This window comes from Martes martes, assembly GCF_963455335.1.
Source record: "Martes martes genome assembly, chromosome: 10".
NCBI lineage: Eukaryota > Metazoa > Chordata > Mammalia > Carnivora > Mustelidae > Martes > Martes martes.
In genome coordinates this window covers 105118295-105142341 of record NC_137898.1, presented here as the reverse complement: position 1 = coordinate 105142341, position 24047 = coordinate 105118295, and the positions used below count along the sequence as shown (strand labels likewise).

Here is a 24047-nt window from a genome sequence, read left to right as displayed (position 1 = left end):
GTTTCGCCATTTCAACTCCCACATGCAATCAGTGTGTCCCGGGGTTTTCAATTAAAAATATTTATCTAATATGCAAGTTCTCATCTTTCATCATTTCTGCATCACTTTTTAAGTTCACGTACATTTTTCTTGGAGTACTGTGAGCCTCTAATAAACCATGCTGTCTCAGTTTTATCCCACTGGTATTCTTCAGTACAACTGCCAGAACACTCTAGTTGCAAATGCAACTGCATTCATGACTATTTAAAATCCCAGTCACTTATGTAAGGACTTAAGGCTCCTTAGCCTGGTGTGCAGACCTTTTTTGCAGGGTTCCTGCGTCTTTATCTATGTTTCTTGCTATGCTTACCTCCCATTTTTCTAGACACTTGCCTTCTGATGGTTGTAAACTCTATCAGGGAAGGTGGTGCACTTGTCTGATCCATTGCTAGCTCCCTAATATCTTCAGAGAGGCTGGCACAAAGTCACGTTTAGTCTGATGCATGAATAAATATACATTGCATTTCTTTCCTCCAGCTGATGAAGGACTACCGGACTCTTCCTGCTTCAAAGCTCTTGTCCTCCTTTTGACTCACTCTTTGTTTCAAACCTGTGTGTGTGTTTATGTAAAAGGGAATATGGGGAGGAACGGGGAGCCAGGTGCTAGGTATAACAAATAGAAGTGGTTCTTCATTCTCTGCTGTTGATGACTCTTCAGGTTCAAATCAGAGAAAGGAAGGGATCACATTTTCATCCTTACCGTGACTTTAGGCCTAAGAATGGTGAGTGGGTGAGAAAAGATTTGGTGAGATACCCCATTAGAGATCAAAGGGAAAGAACAGAAACCCAACTGAGCTTTTACTTATCTCAGAAAAGAGTCAAGGACTACCGATCAACGCTTGGATAACTACATGAAATCTGGAACGCATGTTATTTTTCTGTGTTTGCTATCCATACTTGACTTCCTCCTAGCGTATTTTTTGAACACTTGAGGGAAGAAGGTAGCATTCCCCTCTGTCATCAAGCTTGGGGAAAATGGGATCAAAATGGACGGGAGCAGAATGGAAAGGAAGAAGACATGGACTGAGCTTCTGAAACTTGCAGAAAGTTAGCAAAGGAGCAAAAGAGTCTGGAACTAATAGGTCGTCTCAGACTTGGCTCACAGGTTCTGGATTTGTGGTGGTATGCAGTTACCCTTTGCAAAATGGCTCATGAAGAGACCCTCATAGGTCATTCTAAGCAATGAAGTTCTCCAGCTTAATGGAGAACTGGTAGACCAACAAGTGAGCATCTGTTGGGGAGCAAGGGAAGAAAGATATAGAATTGATGCAGCCATGGTTGATGAGAAAAATATGCTCATACCCCAGTTTGTGGAGGCCTGTTAACTGGGGGCTTTTAAGCATCACTACATCGCAGCTCGGTGAATATGGACTCCTTCAACCTGAGCAGCACATGCTGAGTGTCTGATCTTGAGAGCAACTGGAGAGGACAGTAGAAGTCAGCTTTGGGGAAAGATTACTCAAGATGCAGTGTGGACAGTGGAGAGGGCAGGGTTGTTGGGAGGGAGGGTAGGACAAGTAATCTAGATGAGGTGGTGATGATCTGAACCCAGCAGCACTAGGCAGGGAGAGAAATGGATGAATGCAAAAGATATTTAAGAGGGGGATTCTGCATATTGGATATGTGGGATGAAGGCAGATGTTTTTTTTTTTTTTTAAATTTTATCAGAGAGTCCTTTTTTGGAGTAACATTTTAAACACATATCAGAATACTTTTACACTGACCATATTTTGTAAACCTAGGTCTACAGTAAAAGGCATGATTGACTCAGAATACTGGTCCTCATGGGAAAGTAAAGGTACATATAATACAGAGTTCCACTTTGGGCAGCCCTCTGTTAGCAAACGTTTTGGGGAGAATGCCAAACTTGGCAGGGGGAATCATAAAAAGGGGTATCACACCACATGTCTGACCAGACCTTGAGTAGAAGAGGCATCAGAGAATGTCATGTTCCATATTAATTGAGACGGGCAATATAGCTCTGCCCATGGGAATTTCGCAGGGTGCTTAAAACTGTATTTATGGGGGCGCCTGGGTGGCTCAGTGGGTTAAAGCCTCTGCCTTCAGCTCAGGTCATGATCCCGGGGTCCTGGGATCGAGCCCCGCATCAGGCTCTCTGCTCAGCGGGGAGCCTGCTTCCTCCTCTCTCTCTGCCTGCCTCTCTGCCTACTTGTGATCTCTGTCTGTCAAATGAATAAATAAAATTTTAAAAAATATATCTTAGCAGCCTTTAAAAAAAAAAACAAAACAAACAAACAAAACTGTATTTATGTGTGAAAAAGGCTTTATTCCTTGATAGGAAGGTAAGAATTTCTCAATTGTGAGTGGTCATGTGAGGCAGGGCCTTACAGGGTGTGCGCTGAGGTCTCACACCCTTGAGTTTAGGGTTAGGCCATATTCAGCGAAGGCATGAGTGGTGCCATTAACAAATTTATCTTTGAAAATAACCCTGTCGTGGCCTTGGTTCCTTGCCTCCAGAGAGCAGATACACCTTCATGGGGGTGGATGATCACGAGGACAGAGACCTGGCCTTCCCAGTACAGAGTGACACCGACAAGGTAGGTGCCACTGTGGAAGTCTGTCACCTTTCCTACAGTGCTGCTTTTAGAGAGGGGGATGACATCCTGGCCCTCAGGAAAGACCACCTACTCCCCCCTGCACCCCCAGCAGGATGTCTAGCTGATCTCCCCTCCAGTCGGAGTCTCAAGGCTGGCGGATGGTGGCTGTGCTGTGTGCGGCTCTGGTGGTGATATTCATGTGGGTGAAAAGTCTGGGTGGGATCAGCGGGTTTCGTTTCTCCATGATTCTCTTTATTCTTTGCTCAGTCTCCACTGGTGGCTTTAATGGGCTCAGTGATACTTTAGGGTGTGAGGACCTCATGGAGGTATTCCAGTGATGGAAGGAGATAGGTAAGTTTAGACCAGAACAAAACTGAAAATATAAGGTATGTGACATAAGGAAAAGAACCAAGTCCTTTTACCGATTATGAATTTGCTTGTTTATTTACCTATCATCCTATTATTTAAACTCTGACAATTTTGAGTGACATGTAAACATTTTTTAAATTAAAAATTATTTTTAATTATAGTTGATATACAATATTATATTACTGTCAGGTATATAACCTAGCGATTTGCCCATTCTTTACGTTACAAAATGTTCACCACTATCAGTGTAATCATGTGTCAATATATGAAGTTATTACAGTATTGACCATCTTCCCTATGCGGTACTTTTCATCCCCATGACTTATTTATAATTGGAAGATTGTACTTCTTAATCCCATTTATCAGGTTCATTTATCCCTACTTTGTCCTCTCCTCAAGGCAACAAAGAGTTTGCTCATTTGCTAATTTCTTGGATTCAACATGTTAGTGAAATTATATGATATCTTTCTCTGTTTGGATTATTTCATTTAGCGTACATAATACCATCTAGTTCCATGCATGCTGAGGCAAATGGCAAGATTTCTTTCTTTTTCTTGACTGAGTAGTAGTCTCTTTTGATGTGCATCATGTGTTCTTTATCCGTTTATCAATCAGTGGACACTTAGGCTGCATGTAAATAATGCTTCAGTAAACACAGGGGTGCATATATCTTTTTGAATTAGGGTTTTCATTTTCTACAGGTAAATACCCAGAAGTGAAATTACTGAGTGGTATTTCTTTCTTTCTTTCTTTCTAAGATTTTATTTCTTTATTTGACAGAGAGAGATCACAAGTAGGCAGGGAGACAGGCAGAGAGAGGAGGAAGCAGGCTCTCTGCAGAGCAGAGAGCCCAGTGCGGGGCTTGAACCCACTGAGCCACCAGGCGCCCCCTGAGTGGTATTTCTATTTTTAACTTTTAAGGAATCTCCCTACTGGTTTTGCATAGTGGATGCAGCCCATTTACATTCCCACCAACAGTGCAGTAGAGTACCTTTTTCTCCACACCTTTGTCAACGCTGTTATTTCTTGTCTTTTTGATACTAGCCATTCTGATAGGTGTGAGGTGATAGCTCGTTGTGGTTTCGGTTTGCATTTCCCTGATGTTGAGTGATGTTGAACATCTTTTCCTGTGGCCGTTGGCCATCCATATGTCTTCTTTGAAAAATGTCTATTTAGGTTCTTTGCCCATTTTTTTATATTTAAATTTTAATCTTTTAAAAGATTTTATTTGAGCGTGCATGTGTGCATGTGCTTGAGCAGGGAGAGGGTCAGAGGGAGAAGCAGACTCCTCACCGAGCAGGGAGCCCAATGCCCAGGACTCTAGGGTCATGACCTGAGCTGAAGGCAGACACTTAATGGACTGAGCCACCTGGGTGCCCCTCTCTGCCCATTTCTAGTTGGATTATCATGTTTGGTATTGTGTGAGTTCTTGATATATTTTTGAATATTTGCACTTTGCAGGATATATCATTTGCTAATACCTTCTTCCATTTAACTGGTTGCTTTTCATTTTGTTGCTAGTTTCCATTACTGGGCAAAATCTTTCAAGCTTGACATAGTCCCAGTAGTTTGTTTTTCCCGTGTTTCCCTTACCTGAGGAGACCTATCCATAAAATGTTGCTTGTTTTGTCTTAGATGTTTTTGCCCATTTTGTTTTAGGTGTTTTATGGCTTTCGATCTTACAGTTAGGTCTTTAATCCATTTTGAGTTTATTTTTGTGTATGGTGTAAGAAAGTGGTCCAGTTTTCCCAATACCATTTCTTGAAGAGACTGTATTTTCCCTACTGTATACTCTTGCCTCTTTTCTCATAGATTGATGTACCATGAAAGTATAGAGATTTCTGGGGTCTCTATCCTGTTCCCTTGATGTATGTGTTTGTATTTGTGCCAGTACCATATTGTTTTGACGATTGCAACTTCATAGTATATCTTGAAATCTGGAATTCTGCGGCCTCTAGCTTTGTTCTTTCTCAAAATCGCTTTTGCAGTTTGGGGACTTTTGTAGTTCCATGCTGATTTTAGGATTGTATGTTCTAGTTCTGTGGAAAAAACTATTGGTATTTTGATCAGGATAGCATGGAACCTATAGAATGCTTTCGGTAGAATGCAATGTTGAACAATATTCTTCCAAACCATTAACATGGTTTATCCTTTCATGATTGTGTTTTCTTCAATTACTTCCTCAGTGTCTTAGAGTTTTCAAGTATAGGTGTTTCACTTGGTTAAATTCCGAAGTATTATTATTCCTAAGGATTTTATTCTTTTAATGCAATTATAAGTGGGATTATATTCTTAGATTTTCTGCTAGTTATTAGTGTGTAGATATGCAGATTTCTATATATTTATTTTGTATCCTCAATTTTGATGAATTCACTTATATTAGTTTGTTGAAATCTTTAGGGTTTCTATAAATAGTGGCAGTTTTGCTTCTTCCTTCCCAATTTAGATAACTGTTATTTCTTGTTCTTCTCCAATTGCTACAGCTATTATTTCCAGTATTATGTTGAAATAAGAGAGAGGAGACTGGACCTCCTTGTCTGGTCCCTGATTTTAGAGGAAAGGCTTTAGTTTTTCAACAGGGAGTGCGATATTTGCTGAAGATCTGTCATGTATTTCCTTTATTATGTTGAAGTATATTCCCTCTAAACCTGCTTTGAGTTTTTATCACAAACGAATGTTGAATTTTGCCAAGTGCTTTATCTCATCTATTGTATGATCATATGGCTTTTTTTAAGAGTGCAAGTGATGAGGGAGGGGCAGAATCTGAAGCAGGCTCCATGCCCAGCATGGAACCCAATGTGGGGACTCACATGATCTCACACTGCTGAGATCAGGACCTGAGCTGAAGTCAAGAGTTAGACGCTTAACTGACTGAGCCACCTAGGCTCCCTGATCATATGGTTTTTATCTTTCATTTTTGTTAATGTGGTATATCACATTGATGATTTGCTGTATTGAATAATTCTTGGAATAAGTCTCACTTAAATACAGTGAATGGAGCTCTTAATGTTTGTGAGTATGGTTTACAAATATTTTGTTGAGGATTTTTGCTGCTATGTTCATCAGGGATATTAGCCTATATTTTTTGTTGTGTCTTTGTCTGATTTTGATATCAAGGTAATGCTGGCCTCATGAAATGAACTTGGTAGTTTTCCTTCCATTTCTATTTTTTTGGAGTAGTTTGAGAAGACCAGGTTAACTGTTTTTTAAATGCTTGGTTCTGGATTTTTGCTTGTTGGGAGAATTTTTGATTACCAGCTCAATTTCATCACAAGTAATCAGTATTCCATCTTGGAAGACTGTGTATTTCCAGGATGTCTGGAAAGAAATCTTGTAGGTTACCCAATTTTATGGCCTATAACTTTTTTCATAGTAGTCCCTTATTTTTTGTCTTTCATTTATGCTACTTGAATCCTCTCTTTCGTGATGTCTGATTAAAGATTTATCAGGTTTTTCAAATAACCAACTCTATCTTTTCTATGGTTAAGTCTGTCTTTCATTTGTTTCTATTTTGATCTTTATTATTTCCTTTTATTAATCTTGGGTTTTGTTTTTAAGTGTTAGGTTAGATATTTTTCTTGTTTTTGACGTAGGTTTATTGCCATAAATGTCCCTGTAGAAACTGCTTTTGCTGTATCCCAAAGATGTCTGACCATAGTATTTCTAGTTCTATTTATTTTCTTTTTGTTTTCTCCATCAACCCACTGGTTGTGTAGTATAGCCTCCACGTGTTGGTGTGTTTTCTAGTTTCATACCATCGTGTTTGGAAAAAATGTTTGATATAATTTCAATCTACGTGCATTCCTACATGTGATCTACCCTGGAGAGTGTTTTATGTGTGCTTGAAAAGAATGTGTATATTGCTTTTGTGGATGGAATGTTCTGTGTATATCACCTTAAGTTCGTCTGGTCTAATGTGTCATTCAAAGTCACTACTTGATGGGAGTGGGCTGTTAAAGTTCCCTACTCGTAGTGTATGACAGCTTCTCCCTTTATGTCTGTTAAGTGTGTAGGTATTTATAATTGTTATATATCCTCTTGTTTGAGCCATCCCTTTATTATTGTGTAATGCTATTGTCTTTCTTTTAAAGTCTATTACATCTGATACGAGTATGGCGACCCTGGCTGCTCTTTCCATCACTTTCTTTACTTTCAGTTTGTATCTTGAGGTCTGAAGTGGGTCTTTTATAGACTGCGTAGAGGTGGGTCTTTTATTCTTCTTAATTCAGTCTCCCTAGGTCTTCTGATTGGAGTGTTTAGTTTATTTACATTTAATTATTGATAAATATGTGCTTATTGCCATATTGTTATTCTCTTCCTTTCTTGACATGCATGGATTCCTTTTCTATAGGTTTTTAATTTGGGGTTACCGTGTTTATATATACCATCTTGTGTATATAGCAGTCCATATACAGGTGACTGTTGTTTACATTTAAACACATTCTAAAAGAAATACATTTTTACTCCCTCTTCCATGTTTTATGTATAAGACAACTAATTATATATAAAATTGATATTAGTATTTTTATATTTTACTAGTTTTGTACATTTTTTATCTGCCTTCCCTATATGTTTGCTTGTAGCAGTGAAATTTTTCCCTTCCTATAGTTTTTTCTTTTCCCTTCAAAGAAGTGTCTTATAGGGCTGTTTAAGTGGTGTTAGAATCTTACCTTTTGTTCCCCTGGGAGCCTCTATCTCTCCTTCAATTTGGAATGATAACCTTGCTGGTTTAGAGTATACTTGGTTGCAGGCTTTTTTCCTGCAAAACTTTGTGTCTACCAAAGTTTCGGCTCAAGAATCAGCTTATAGCCTTATGTGGATTTCCTTGTAGGTAAGTAATTGTTGTTCTATTTAATTTTCGTCGTCATCAGTATGTGTCCTGCTGTGGACCTTTTTCGGGTTCACTTTGAGGGCTCTCTGTGGATCCTGGAACTTGGTGTTTGTTTCATTCCCCAACGTAGGGAAGTTTTCACTGATTATTTCTTTGTTAAGGTTTCTGTTTCTGAAACTCCTATATTGTGAATTATGTTATGCTCGAGGTTTCTTCCAGACCTGTTCTGTATTTTCTAAGCTACTGTTGATTCCTTCTACTCTATTTTTGTCTGACTCTCGGCTTGTTTCTATGTCTTAGGTCGGCTACAACTTGCAGGCCCGTCTCCTTCCCTCACTGGGGCAAGACTTGGTTGGAGGGGTGCTGGTCCTGGACCGGGTTGACCATCACGTGTGGCAATTTGCAGGAGCACCGACCACGGTGAGTCCACAGGGCAGACTGGAGCAGGGTGAATGGTGCTAGCAAGGCAGATGCAGCATGGCATGCACCTGTTTTGGGAAAAGGGGTAGCTGCCAGCATTTCTGCTCCTGGAGAAAGTCCCTACAGAGCCCTGTCCCTCTAGCACAGGTCTTACAATTAGTTTATAAACGTCCTACAGGTGGCTCAGGCACTTTTCAAACTGCTGCCTCTGTGGTCTGAGTAATATTGCGCATGGACTCTTTTAAGAGTATAATCTTTCGGGGCACCTGGGTAGCTCAGTGGGTTAAGCCTCTGCCTCGGCTCAGGTCATGGTCTCAGGGTCCTGGGATCGAGCCCCGCATCGGGCTCTCTGCTCAGCAGGGAGCCTGTTTCCCCCTCTCTCTGCCTGCCTTTCTGCTTGCTTGTGGTCTCTCTCTGTCAAATAAATAAAATCTTAAAAAAAAAAAAAAGTATAATCTTTCCTGGAGCCCCCTGCTCTTACTGAAGGTGCGCTCTGCTACTTTTCAAAGCCAGATGTCACAGAGGTTATGGGCTCTTCTATCCATCGCAGATCCCAATGACTGAGGTGCTCAAGGAAGGTCTGAAACCCCTCCTTCCTAGCGGAGTACCTGTGATCTCTCTCCTGCTGGGGGGTCACTGTAGGTCCCCTTCCTGACCGCACCCCTGCCCGTCCTACCTTTCTCGACGTTGCTTTTTCTTGGTCCTGTGGAAAAGGTGTTCTGCCAGTCCTCAGGCTGTTCTGAGAGTGAGTTGCTCTAGACGCAGCCGCAGCCTTGTGTCTCCTGGAGGAAGGGGTTCAGAATCTTCCCACGTCACCGCCTTCCCCTCTCTTCCTGGGCAGCGAAAGACATACGGAGGCAGCACTAACCCAACTTCATTATGACAGGATTTGAGGTGTATCACTAAAGGAAGAGTAAATGCGCCCAGATCAGTTATTCATACGTATTCTCTGAGGGATGTACTGTGGCTTCAGTCTACTTGCCCGCAAGTGTTTTGGCCTTTTAAAAAATGTGTACAGTCTGGAAAATAGTAGAAACAGGGGCTCTTGCGCTCTCTTCCTCCCGTGGCTACTCTGAAGCAAAACAACTACGTATCATGCAGCTCACTCTGACAAGAAGTCGTGACGGGCAGAAGACGTCGCCACAACTGAAAACAGGAGGAGAGAGTCACGTTGACAAGAATATTGTGAACGAAACTCCCCGTGGCGTGACCCGCGTTACGGGTGTGGAGTTACTCCCTGAGGAGCAAGGGACTCAAGCCCCACGTCGGGTGCCCACAGCCGTGGACACGGTCACTTAAACACCGAGTGCCCGTCGTGTCTGGCTTTGAAAATCATTAGGGCGTTAACACTGGGAGAGCCTGAAGGAGCTACGGGAAATAAAGCCTCCTTTCTTAAAGGACAGACACTATATCACGTGGTCCAAGCAGCAGCAGTTTGAAACGTATCTGGATTATACATGAAGGAGAGTCACTGATTTTAAGGTGTGTGCTAGAGGGGCAGCAATCTGTAGGCTCTTTCTTTGGGAGTAATGGGGGGGGGGATTTTTCTCACCCCAGCCTTGCAGGAGCCAGTTCAGATACCTTCTATCTACCTTAGGGGTGGGAGAGGGGAGACACGTCTGCCTACAGCATGTCCCCAGCAGTCGCGGCAAGGCCTCTCAGCCTGCTCTCAGGGAGAGGCTGTCCCCTCCACCAAGATGCAGCTACGGCCAAGACTCTCAGCCAGCTGTGCTGGGCACTAACCCTACCTAGGGGCAAGTGGACAGCAACTCTGGGGGCCCAGTGCAGCCTGTCCAGGAGTCACCCCTGGTGCCCAAAAAGTATTACACTACTGGGCCCCCAGGACACCTTCTACATAAGGCTGCTGCTTTCAAGACCAGGAGAGGTAGCTGACTTCACCTAAATAAGCAAGATAAAAGCCACAGAAAAAGAGGTAAACAAAAATAAGATAATCGATCTGATAAAGAATTCAAAATACGATCAAAAAGATGTTCATAGGACTCTAGAAAGGGTGGATGATCTCAGAAATTTACTAAAGAGAAAATTAAAAAGCCCTGATCAATCAGAGCTGTAGAATCTAATGAATGGACAGACTAGAGGATGGAGGAGGACACGTAAGGGAAAGTATCAAGCATAGTAACATTCACTGTTAGCTCCCTGGAAAAGAGGAAAATGGGCATAAAATGTACTTGAAAAAAATGTCCTTAAACTGGGGAATGAAACATATTCAGGGCCAGGAAACTCAACAAGATGAACACAAAGACACATCATAATAATTAAAATGGCAAAAAAAATGTTGGGGGAGATCTTTAAAAAAAGCAAGAGAAAAGCAGCTAGTTACTTACCAAGAAGTCCCAGAAGGATAGCAGATGATTCTGTAGCAGAAATGTTGCAGATCAGAATGGAGTGACACGTTCTATTCAATGTGCTAAAAGGGAAAAATCTATCAACAAAAATAAACAGCAAAATTATCATTCAGCATTGGAGACATAGCGTTTATCACCACTAAACTGACCTTACAAGAAATGTTCAAGAGGCTTTCTAAAGGGGAAAATAAAGAGCTGTAAATACAATAAGAAAATTTTAACAAAAAAAATTTCACCAGCACAAGGAAATGTATAGTGAAGATCAGTAAATTATGAAGCTAGTGTGAAGTGTGAAAGTTACAAGAGTAAGATCAGTTAAATCTATAATTACTAGTTAAGGGATAGGGTATCATATACATCAAAACTGGAGAGAAGTAGAAAAATACAGTGCTTTTAAATGTGTTCAAACTTAAGTGACCATTCACTTAAAATAGATTGCTCTATACTTGGGGGTTATATATGAACTGTATGATAACCAAACAAAAACCTATGATAGATATAGAAAAATAAAAAGTCTTCAAATCCCAAGGAAAGCAAGCAAGAGATGAAGAAAGGAACAGAGAAGAACTACAAAAACAACTGGAAGACAATTAAAATGGCAATAAATACATACCTATCATTAATCATTTTAAATGAACTAAATGCGCCAATCAAAAGACAAAAAACCAGGACGCATCTATATGCTGCCTATAAGAGACTCATTTCAGACTTAAAGACAGCTTCAGACTGAAAATGAAGGAATGGAAAAATATATTCCATGCAAATGGAACAACAAAAAGTCAGGATAGCAATATTTATATCAGACAATACAGACTTAAAAACACAGACTGTAACAAGAGATAGATGAAATTTACATGATAAAGGGATCGATCCAACAAGAGTATATAACAGTTATAAATATTTATGCACCAAACGTAGCATCACCTAAATAAAGAAATGCAACAATGGTACCAAAACACCCTAGCATCAACAGATCATCAAGACAAGAAGTTAATTAAAAAGATTATTAAAAAAATAGAAAATGGTGGCTTTCTATGACAAATTAGACCAGATGGACTTAAGAGAACATTCCAGCCCCAAACAGCAGAGTACACTTTCTTTGCAAATGCATATGGAACATTCTCCAGGATAAATCACATTAGGCTACAAAATAATTCTCAATAAATTCAAGAATAAAATCATAGCATCTTTCCAGACCACAGCATTGATGAAACTAGAAATCAAAAGAAAAACTCTTAAGAGGTGGAGGCTAAACAACATACTACTAAATAGCCAATAGGCAAGGAAAGAAATCAAGAGGAAATGAAAATGAAAACACAATGTTTCAGTCATTGAGTAGTTCCTAGAGGGAATTTTATAGCAATGCAGGATTGCTGCAAGAAACAAGAATCTCAATCTAACCTTCACCTAAAGGAACTAGAAAAAGAAACCCAAAATGAGTAGGGCTGATTCTTTGAAAAGATAAACAAAATCGACAAACCATTGGCCAGACTCAGCAGGAAAAAAGAGGACTTCAGTAAATGAAATCATAAAGAGAAGTAACAGCCGACACCACAGGAGTATAAGGGACTACTGTGAGAAACTCCATGCCAAAAAAAATGGAGAAACTAGAATGGAAAATTTTCTATAGAAATACAGTCTTCTGAGACTCAGGAAAAAAAGAATCAGAACAGATTGGTTACTAGTAGCTAAATTGAATAGGTATTAAAAAAATCTCCCAAAAAACAAAAGTCCAAACCAGATGGCTTCACAGGCTAATTCTACCAAACAGTTAAAGAAGGGTTAATACTTATTCTTTACAAAATATCCCAAAAAATAAAAGGAATGCTTCCAAATTTATTCAATGATGCTAGTATTACTCTGATACCAAAACCCAAATCTACATAATACCCCTAATGAACATAGATGCCAAAATTCTCAACAAAATATGAGCTGAATTCAGTAATACATTAAAAGCGTCACTCACCATGAGCAAGTTGGACTTACTCCAGGAATACAAAGATGAATTAATATCCACAGTTAATCCCTGTGATATACCACATTAACAACAACAAAAAACCCATTACAAATTATGATCATCTCAACAGATGCAGAAGAAGCATTTGACAAAACTCCATATTTGTTCACAATAAGAGTTCTCAACAAAGAGGGAACATACCTCGGCATAATAAAGGTTGTATGTGACACATCTAACATCATACTCAGTGGTGAGAGTTTTTCCTCCAAGGTCAGGAAGAAGACACAAATGTCCACTCTAACCACTTATATTCAAAAGAATATTGGAAGTCCTTGCATCATTCAGAAAAGAAAAAGAAAATGCATCCAAATTGGTAAGGAAGTAAAACCATGACTAATTCCAGATGACATATAACTATATAGAGGAAATAGTAAGATACTTGGGGGGCAGGGAGAAAACAACCAACATTAGAATAAATGAATTCACTAAAGTTGAAGGATAGAAAATTAATTACAGAAATCTGTTTCATTCCTACACACTAATAACACAGAAAAAAAATTAAGACAATCCCATTGACAGCTGCCTAAAAAAGAATAAAGTATCTATGAATAAAGAATCAAGAAGGCAAAAAGATCCATATATAGAAAAGATATTTATGTGGGAAATTGAAGAAAACACAAAGGGAAATACATACCATGCTCATGGATTGGAAGAATTGATATTGTTGAAATAGTCATACTACCTAAAACAATTCACAGATTCAGTAGTACCCCAATAAAAATACCAATAGTACTTTTCACAGAAGTAGAACAAATAATCCTAAAATTTGCTTAGAAGCCCAAAAGTCTTTGAATTGCCAAAGCAAACTTGAGAAACAACAAAGCTAGAGATATCATAATCCTAAACTTCGAGATACACTAAAAACATATACTAATTAAAACAGTATGGTACTGGCATGAAACTAGTCCCATATATGAATGCAACACAATAGAGAACATGGAAATAAACTCATATGGTTAGTCTACAACACAGGAGACAAGAATGTACAGTGGAGAAAAGTCTCCTCAGTAAATGGTGTTGGAAAACCGGACAGCTGCATGTAAAATAATTAAACTGGACCACTTTCTTACACCATATACAAAAGTAAACTCAAAATGGATTAGACCTAAGTTGAGGCCTGGAACCATAAACTTCTGGAAGAAAACATAGGCAGTAATCTCTTGAATATTAGCATTAGCAACAATTTTCTAATTATGTCTCCTCAGGCAAGAGAAACCAAAGCAAAATATTGACATTACACCAAGCAGAGTTATTTTGTATAGTGAAGAAAATCATCAACAAAAAGGACAAAGCAACCTACTCATTGGGAGAAGTTATTTGTAAAGACTCTATCTGATAATGGTTGATTTCTAAAAAATATATAAAAATTCATACACTCTCCAACCTCTCCCTAAAGATGAAAAAATGGGCAGAGGACCTGAATAGATATTTTTCTGAAAAAGACCTATAGATGGCCAATAGACACTTGAAAAAGTGCTCAACATTGCTAATCATCAAGGATATGCAAATGAAAATGACAATCAGATATCAATTTATACCTGTCTTATCAAAAAGACAAAGTGTTGGTGAGAATTAAAAAAAAAAAAAAGGAATCCTTGTGCACTATTGGTAGAAATATAAATTTTTGCAGCCACCACCATACAGAAGAATATAGAAGTGCCTCAAATAATTAAAGAAATACCGTATGATCCCAAAACTCATTTTGGGCATTTACCCAAAGGAAAAAAAAATACACAAATTTGTAAAGATACATGCACTTCACTGAAACATTATTTACATAAACTAAGGTCTGGAGGCAACCCAAGTGTCCACCAATAGATGAATGTATAAGGAAGATGTGTTATATGTATATACAATGGAGTATAACTCAGCCATAAAAAAGAGTGAATTCTTGCCATTCATGATAGCATAATATATTCTAGATCCATCCCATGTTGAATAAAATAACTCAATAACACATGATTTCACTTTACAATGAATTAAATAACAACAAAACCAAACCAGACACAGACTCGTAAATTCAGAGAAGAAACTGATGGTTGCCAGAGAGGTGGGCTGTGTGGCTGGACAAAATAGGTGAAGCAGATTAAATTTTACAAACTTCCCAGTTATAAAATAAGTTAGGTGAAGAAAATTGGAGTATAGGGAATATAGTAATTAATGTAATGTTGCATGGTAATAGATGGTAACTATTCTTATCACAGGAAGCACTGCATCATGTAAAGAATTGCTGATCACTGTGGTACATCTGATATTAACATTTTATATCAACCATATTCCAATAATTAAAAAAATAGAATGAAGATAAAAAAGATGCAAAATATGTTTTAGTCATAAAACGTGGGTAGGAATAAAAATGGTGTTTGTAGAATGTGTTGGAAGTTAAACAAGCATGACCTGAAATAGAATACAATATACTTAGGGGTTATATATGAACCACATGGTACAATAAAGCAAAAAACCACCAAACTATCATATAAAAGAGAAGGTTATCCATGCATAACACTAAAGACATTCATCAAGTCACAAGGGAAGAGAGCAAGAGGAGAAATGAAAAAGCAAAGAACTATAAAAACTAGAAAACAAACATTTGGCAATATGTATGTACTTAATAGTTACATGAAATGCAAATGGGTTAAATGCTCCAATAAAAAAACAGAGGGTTACTGAATGTATATATATAAAAAAAAAGACCCATTGATATGCTGCTTAAAAGAGACCCACTTCATATTTAAAGACACACAGACTGAAAGTAGAGGGATCAAAAAGATTTTCTATGCAAATGGGTGGGGGGGAAGCTGAGTTAGCAGTATTTAGACAAGATATAATTTAAAGATTTATTTATTTGAGAGAGAGAGCATGCACAAGTCAGGGGAGGTGCGGAGGGAGGGAGATAATTCTCAAGGAAACTTACCACTAAGTGTGGAGCCTTAGGGAGGGGCTTGATCTCGGGACCCTGAGAGAATGACCTGAGCCAAAATCAAGAGTTGGATGCTCAACTGACTGAGCTACTCAGTTGCCCCTAGTAAAATGGACTTTAAATCAAAGAATACAACAAAAGACAGAATAACGTAATAAGTGATCACTCTAACAAGAGGATATAAATATTATAAACATTCACATACATAGGAGCACCTAAATATGTAAAGCACTATTAACAATCACAAAGGGAGAAACTGACCATAATACAGTACAAGTGGGTTAACATCCCACTTACATCAATGGGTAGACCATTCAGAAAGTCAATAAAGAAACCATGGGTTTGAATGACACATTTGACACGATGAACCTAAGATATATAAAACATTCCATCCAAAATAGTGGTTTACACATTTGTTTCAAGAGCACATGGAACATTCCTCAAGACAGATCATATATTAGGCTACAAAAAAAATCTAAATAAATTTCAAGGGGTGCCTAGGTGGCTCAGTCAGTTAAACATTTACCTTAGTCTCAAGTCATGATCTCAGGATCCTGGGATCAAGCCCCAGGTCAGGCTCCCTGCTCAGTGGGGAATCTGCTTCTGCCTCTCTCCTCTCCCACCCCACCATTCATGTTTGCACTCTCAAATAAATAAAAATCCCAAAGTAAATTCAAGATGGTTGAAATCCTATCAAGCATCTATTCTGAACAGAGTGCTGTGAAATGAGAAATCATTAAAAGAAAAAAAATCCAGGAGGAATCAGAACACGTGGAGGCTAGCCAACATGCTATTAAACAACTAATGGGTCAAGGAAGAGATCAAAAGAGGAAAAGAAAAAAATACTTTGAGACAAATGTAAAGGGAAGCATGATGTTCCAAAAGCTTTGGGAAGCAGCTAAAGTTGTTCTAAAAGGAAATTTCATAGCAATACAAACCTACCACAAGAAATAAGAAAAATCTTCAACAATCTACCCTTAGACCTAAAGAAACTAGAAGACAAGAAACAAAACCTGAAGTTAGTAGAAGGAAGGAAATGAGAACGATTACAGCAGAAATAAATGAAATAGTTAAAAAAAAATCCGAGAAACCAATGGCTGGCCCTTTGAAAAGAAATGAAATTGTTAAAATTAGCCAGACTCATGTGTTGAATATAGCAATAATGTATAGAGAAGTTGTACATCTGAAACTAAAGTAACACTTGTATCAACTATACTCAAAAGGTTTTTAAAAGTTAGTTCTTTAATAAAGGGTTGTAATTAAGAAAAGCAATATTTAAATGGTATTTTAATATGTTATAGTATAAATATTACTATACTATAATACTCAATGATTTTAGTAATTGGTGTAACTAAGTAAAACTTTCCCAGAAGAGACAGAGAGGGAGGGAAGGAATGGACTTAAATAAAATCAGAAGTGAAAGAACAGTTACAATGCAACCACAGAAACACAAAGGATTATAAGAGACTACTGTGAAGAAGTATACCGCACAAATAAGTAGAATAAATGGATAAATTAATCAGGAAGAAATATAAAATCTGAACAGACTAATTACCAGCAATGAAATTGAATCAGTAATATAAAACTCTCCCCAAAAGTCTAGGACCAGATGGATTCACAGGCGAATTCTACCAAGCATTAAAAAAAGAGTCAATACCTTTCTCACAGTTTAAAAAATAGAAGAGGAAGAATGCTTCTACATCATCCTATAAGGTAAGACTTACTCTGATATGAAATCAGACAAACAGTGTAAGTGAAGAAAATTACAGGCCAATATCCCTGATGACACAGATGCAAAAATCATCAAGAAAATATGTGCAAACTATATTCAGCAATACATTAAAAAGCATCATTCGCCATGATCAACTAAGATTTGTTCCAAATCCAAAGTGGTAGACCACATTAATACAATGAATAAAAACCATATGATCATCTCAATAAATGCAGAAAAAGCATTTGACAAAATTCAACATCCGTTCATGATAAAAAGTCTAAATAAAGTCGGTACAGAAGGAACTTAGCTCAACATAAGGAAGGCCAAATATGACACATCCATACTTAACATCATAGTCAGTGGTGAAAAACAAAACCTTTGCTCTAAGATCAGGAATAAAACAAGAATGTCCATTATAACCAGTTTTATTCAAGAGAGTACTGGAGATCCTAGCCACAGCAATTAGACAAGAATAAGAAACTGCATTCCAAGAATTAGTAAGGAAGAAGTGTAACTGTCACTATTTCCAGGGGATGTTACTATATAGAGAAAATACTAAAGGGTCTACCAAAAACTATTAGAATAAATAAATTCATTAAAGTTGCAGGATAGAAAATTACAGAAATCTGTTGTATTTTTCTACACTAATAATGAACTAATAATGAGCAAAAAAAAAATTTAGTGAGACATCTCATTTATAATAGCATCAAAAAAGACCTAGGACTAAATTTAACCAAGGAGGTGAAAGACTTGTATTCTGAGAACTACAAGATACTAACCAAATTGAAGATGACACTAACAAATGGAAAGATATACCATGCTCATTGACTGGAAGAATGGGTATTATTAAAATATCCATACCCCATAAGGTGATCTACAGATTCAATGGCATCCCAATCAAAATACTAATTCTTTTTTCACAGAAGTAGAATAATGCTAAAATTTCTATAAAACCACAAAAGACCCCCAACAGCCAAAGCAATTTTGAAAGAGAACAAAAGTAGAGCTAGCAGATTTCAAAGTGTACTGTAAATCTACGGTATTTAAAACATTATAGTGCTGGCACATAAATGACACATGGATGAATGGAAGGGAACAGTGAACCAAAAATTAACCTGCTGCTTATACAGTCAATTAATCTATGACAAAGGAAGCAAGGATATACAATGAGGAAAGACAGTTTTTCTAATAAATGGTGTTGGGAAAACCAGATAGCTATATGTAAAGAACGAAACTGGACCATTGTCTTAAAGCAATACACAAAAGGAAATTCAAAATGGATTCAAGACCTGCAAGAAAACAGGCAATAAGCTCTTAGACATTGGTATATACCAATTAATCTAAATAATCCTAATAAATATATGTATACGCATATATATATATATATATATATATATATATATTAAATTTATTTGAGAGAGAAATAGCACACAAGCTGGGGGGAGAGAGAGAAGTAGATTCCCCGCTGAGCATGGAGCCCAATGTGTGGGGCTCAGTCCCAAGACCCTGGGATCATGACCTGAGCCAAAGACAGATGCTTAACCAACTGAGCCACCCAGGAGATGTGGTTTTGGAGTATAGGTGAGGTTCAGTGGGGTGAAGTCCAGAGCCCACAACCAAGAAAGAATTCTTGCGACATCTTTGGTGCAAAATGGTGGTTTATTGGGATGCCTGGGTGGCTTAGTCTGTTAAGTGTCTGCCTTCAGCTCAGGTCCTGATCCCGGGGTCCTGGGATAGAGTCCTGCATCAGGCTCTGTGCTTGGTGGGGAGACGGCTTCTCCCTCTGCCTGCCACTCCCCCTGCTTGTGCTCTCTCTCTCTCTGACAAATAAATAAAATCTTAAAAAAAAATTCCTCACCCCAAAATAAAACATATATTCTAAATTAATTAATCAGTAGTGATTTATTAAAGCATGGGGACAGGATCCATGGGTAGAAAGACCTGCTGCACTCTTGAGGAGTGACTGATTATATACTCAGGAGTTGGAGGAAATATGGAAAAGGGAGGTTTCAAAGGAACTTTCATATTGTAAAGAGGACAGACTGACAAGATACCTACAAGATAGCAGAGGCCTTGCCATTGTCAAGGTTGTTTTCCCCTCTGGCAAGGTATTGGGAGATTCTTCAAAGAATATCACACATGTCCCACCCAGAAGTAGGGGAAGGTTGCAATGTGTTGGCTTATACTTTGTCCTCAGCTTGCGTTCTGCTCCCAGAAATAAATAAATAAATATATATATATATATATATATATATATATATATATATATATATTTAATCTGTCTCCTCTGGCAAAGGCAACAAAAGCAGTAATAAATAATTGGGAATAAATCAAACTGAAAAGCTTTTTCGTAGTGAAGGACACATCAACAAAGTGAAAAAATAACCTACTGAATGGGAGAAATTATTTTCATATGATATATTGATAAGGGCTTAATAGCTAAAGTCTATAAAGAGGTCATATAACTTACAAACATGCACACAAATCTGAATAATGGGCAGAGGATCTGAGTAGTAATTTTTCTGAAAAAGATGTGCAGATGGCCAACAGACACATGAAAAGATATTCAACATCACTAACCATCAGGGAAATGCAATAAAAACCACAAGAAAATACCACCTCACACCTGTCAGAATGGATAGTGTCAAAAAGACAAGAAATAAGACGTGTTGGTGAGGATGGGGAGGAAAGGGAACCCTTGTGTGTGGTCAGTGAGAATGTAAGTTTGTGTAGCTAATATGCAAAACACTATGAAGTTGTCTTAAAAGAATTAAAATAGAGCTACCATATGATCCAGTAATCCCACTTCTGGGTATTTACCCAAAGAAAATGAAAGCAGTTATGTGAAAAGCTCTATGTACCCCAATTTTATTGTAGCATTGTTTATAATAGCAAAGATAGGGAAGCAACCTAAGTATTTTTTTATGGATGAATGGATTAAAAATGGTGTGTGTGTGTGTATAAAATGGAACATTACATAGTCCATAAAAAGGAATGAAATGTTGCAATTTGCGAGAAAAGGTATAGATCTAGAGTGTATTACACTGAGGGAAATAAATCAGAAAGTAACAAATATCACAATTTCACTTACATGTGGGATCTAAAGACATAAACTAAAAAATGAAACAATACAGAAACAGACTGATAAAAACAGAGAACAAACTGATGGTTGCCAGAGAGGAGGGCATGAGGGTATGGGTAAAATAGTGGAAAGAGATTAAGAGTTACAAACTTTCAGTAATAAATAAATCACGGGCAAGTACAGCATAGGGGATATAGTCAGGAATATTGGAATAACTTTGGTGACATTGGTAACTACACTTCGCTGAATATTTCATAAGGTTGAAGCACTACGTTGTATACCTGAATCTAAAATAATATTGCCTATCAATCACACTTCAATTTAAAATAACCTTAAAAAATTCTTTCTTTTCCCAGTTGTTGAAGCCACCATCATTTCTTGCTTGGATTAAAGTGCTCATTTTTTTGGGTGAAAAGTGTCCCATCAGTTTTCTCCATTACAGCTAAAACAGAGTTGTGTTTTGTTTTGTTCTCTCAAGCAAAACTCTTCCTGTCTTGGGGTAGAGTCCAATCTTAGTATGTCCTCATGCTGTGGCCTCTTTTCACCTCTCTCCTTTCTGCCCCTCACTCAACTTGCATTCTGTATTTTAACACGAGGAAGTGTTTCTTTTCAGGAGCGGACCTCCTTTCTTTTGCCTCTTGCTCTTTGCAACACTTTCTTTCTCTCCCTGGATTGCTCACCACCTTCACAGTTTGCTCCAAACTACCTAACCGCGTGTTAACTTCTAGCTTAAAAATCCTTAGAACCTGAGAGGTCCCTTCTTACCATCCTTTCAGCAGTGGGCTGGGTTTTACAGCAACTCAATTTCAGTGATTTCCAAGTGTTGTTGATAGGGTACCTGCAAACTCTTCTAAAAATATGGATTCCCAGGCTGCAGCCCACCTCAACTGAATCATCATCACTAAACGCTCCTTCAAGAGGATGTTTTTCAAAAGCCTTGCAGGCAGTCTTGCTATTGAATAACTGAGAACAATAGTTATAGACCATGGGTTGTCAAACCTTGTAAACTTTGAACACACATAAAGCTTAACCAAAAATGGCTCCACTTCACCCCAGCATCAATCAATAAAGCCCCCATGGTACAAAGCAGTAGAGCAAACCAAAAGCAACAATAAACAAAGAAATGAGATATAATAAGAAATAAAGATTAAAAGAACCCAAGTTGAATCTTTGAAAAAAACTTGTAAGATTCACAAACCTCTGACAACATTAACCAAGAAAAAGAGATGCAAATTAATAAAATCCCGAATAAGAGTCTTTTAATGCACTTCTGGAAAATTTTAAAAACCTTCATGTGCACGAAAGGGAATAGAAAAATTGGACAGAAAATAGCCATTCAATACATGCAAGTAATAATCATAGTAATAATAACGTAATAATGATGATAAACTTACCATTTTTCCCATTTCTAGAAGGGGAAATATCTCACAGTCTGAGATTGTTTTATCAGTGGGTACAGATATCTCTAGTTTACATAACAAGAAAAAAATTGTCCAATTATTTTTAAGAGATAGAAATGTTTTATACTAAAACTTTATAAGCACAATATAAGAAAAATATAAGCCAATTCCCTTTTGAATATACTGAACATAGCTTTAAGATTCTTTTTTTATGTCTATCAATATAGATATAGATGTAGCTGTGTGTATGTATGTGTGTTTTTGTCAGTCATGGTCAGTTATGTATTAACTTAGGATTAAAAAATGACAGAAAAAGCTTGCAGTATAATTTATATCTTAGTGATTTAAAGACAAACATTTCACGGTTTTTCACTCTTCCCAAATTTATCTGATTAGGAGTACAGTTCTCAAAAAAGCATTTGATATATTTCAATATTTATTTAGCATTAAAATTCAATAAATGGAAAAGTTACTTTCTTTTTGAAGTCAGGAAGAAGATAAAGATATTAGCCATTTTAGAAATCCTGAAAAATAAAAAAAAATCAGGTATGAAAATTATAAGGGAAAAAAATTATAAGGGAAAAAACTTCAGATATTGTGCTTGTCCACAATATCTGTATTTCAGATATTGTTTGTCCACAAAGAAGACCAAACACACATTATGAGCATTAGGGAGTCAGTAGGGAGCTGTATACAAAATAAACTTGTAAAAACCAATAACATTTTGACCCTAACCCTATGCCAAACACCCTGTCCTTAACCCTAACCCTAGATATGATAAGGAAAATTCAGTATATATGTGTAATGGAATATTGCTCAGGGAAAAACAAAAAAGGAATGAAATCTTGCCATTTGCCATGATATGGATGGACCTAGAGAATATTATGCTAAGTCAAATAAGTCACAGAAAGACAAATTCCACGATTGCATTCATATGTGTAATTTAAGAAACAAATGAACAAAGGTTAAAAAAATAAAGAGAGAGAGAGGTAAACCTGGATGCCAACTCTCAACTGTAGAGAACAAACGATCATTACCAGAGGAGAGGCGGGTGGGATCGTGGGTTACACAGGTGATGGCGATTAAGGAGTTCACGTGCCATGAGAACAGGTTGTTGTCCTGAAGAGTTGAATTGCTATATTGTACACCTGAAAGTAATATTACACTTCATGTTAAGTAGAATTTCAATAAATGCACAAAAGAGAAAAAAAGAACAATAGCATTTATCTAATCATTAGAAAGTACAATAGAAGAAAATCTCTGACATTCATAAAGGCATTTTGAAGACTCTCTTAAGGACTTTTTTTAAAAAAAAATATTTTATTTATTTATTTGACAGAGACAGTGAGAGAGGGAACACAAGCCGGGGAAGCAGGAGAGGGAGAAGCAGGCCTCCTGCGGAGCTGGGAGCCCGATGCGGGGCTCCACCCCAGGATACTGGGATACCGGGACGCTGGGACCATGACCTGAGCCAAAGGCAGACGCTTAATGACTGAGCCACCCAGGCGCCCCTCTCTTAAGGACATTTTAAAAAGATCTGAGTGAAAAGCTCTAAGACTTCGGAGAGTAGGATGGCCTAATAGTACACAATTGTTAATTGTCCCTAAATTTTAAAACTCTATGTATTTTTTTAAAGATTTTTCTATTTATTTTTGTGACGATAGAGATCACAAGGAGGCAGAGAGGCAGGCAGAAAGAGAGAGAGAGAGAGAGAGAGGAGGAAGCAGACCCCCTGCTGAGCAGAGAGCCTGATGTGGGGCTCGATCCCAGGACCCTGGGATCATGACCTGAGCCAAAGGCAGAGGCTTTAACCCACGGAGCCACCCAGATGCCCCTTAAAATTCTATGTATTTTTAATTAAATTCCTGAGAAGATTTTCTTGGGTTGGGAGGAGAAAACCTGATTGTAAAATTCTGTGGAACACAATAGTCTGGGACTACCTGGGAAACATTTAAAAACTAGGACCATCCCTAGCATAAATTACTGTAATAAAACAGTGTTATACAACTGCAGCACCAAATCAACAAGTCAAGTTGAATAGATACTCCAGAAACAGACCTGCTTGTATACAGCAATTGGTTATATGTCAGTGGTGACATCACAAATCAGAAAATTCTATTTTGTAAATTGTATTGGGAAAATTGTCTCACTTACGACAACCTGAAGAAAGCAAGATTCCTATCTCATGCTGCATGCAGAAAAGCCCGAATGAATTAAAGACCTCAGTATGAATGTTATAACTGAAAATGCAATGTAAAGAAATCTAGTTCCTTTATCATCTCAAATCAGGAAGTATTTCTTCAAAAGATCTCAAAAGAGAAACTATAAGAA

General features: G+C 37.7%; 2 pseudogenes across 2 annotated transcripts in view; both read right to left on the bottom strand.

Annotated features, from left to right (window-relative positions):
• The window catches only part of LOC308350961 (NXPE family member 1-like), a 73026-nt pseudogene that overhangs the window by 5656 nt on the left and 43323 nt on the right, over positions 1 to 24047 (bottom strand). The window contains exons 6-8 of the transcript in view: positions 10563 to 10660; positions 8894 to 9119; positions 2297 to 2970 (exon numbers count right to left, since the gene is read on the bottom strand). The product of the transcript in view is annotated as an NXPE family member 1-like (transcript). The remainder of the gene's footprint in view (positions 1 to 2296; positions 2971 to 8893; positions 9120 to 10562; positions 10661 to 24047) is intronic.
• Positions 10069 to 24047, bottom strand: part of LOC308350960 (NXPE family member 4-like) — a 113352-nt pseudogene continuing 99373 nt past the window's right edge. The window contains exons 8-10 of the transcript in view: positions 21082 to 21268; positions 12550 to 12609; positions 10069 to 10116 (exon numbers count right to left, since the gene is read on the bottom strand). The product of the transcript in view is annotated as an NXPE family member 4-like (transcript). The remainder of the gene's footprint in view (positions 10117 to 12549; positions 12610 to 21081; positions 21269 to 24047) is intronic.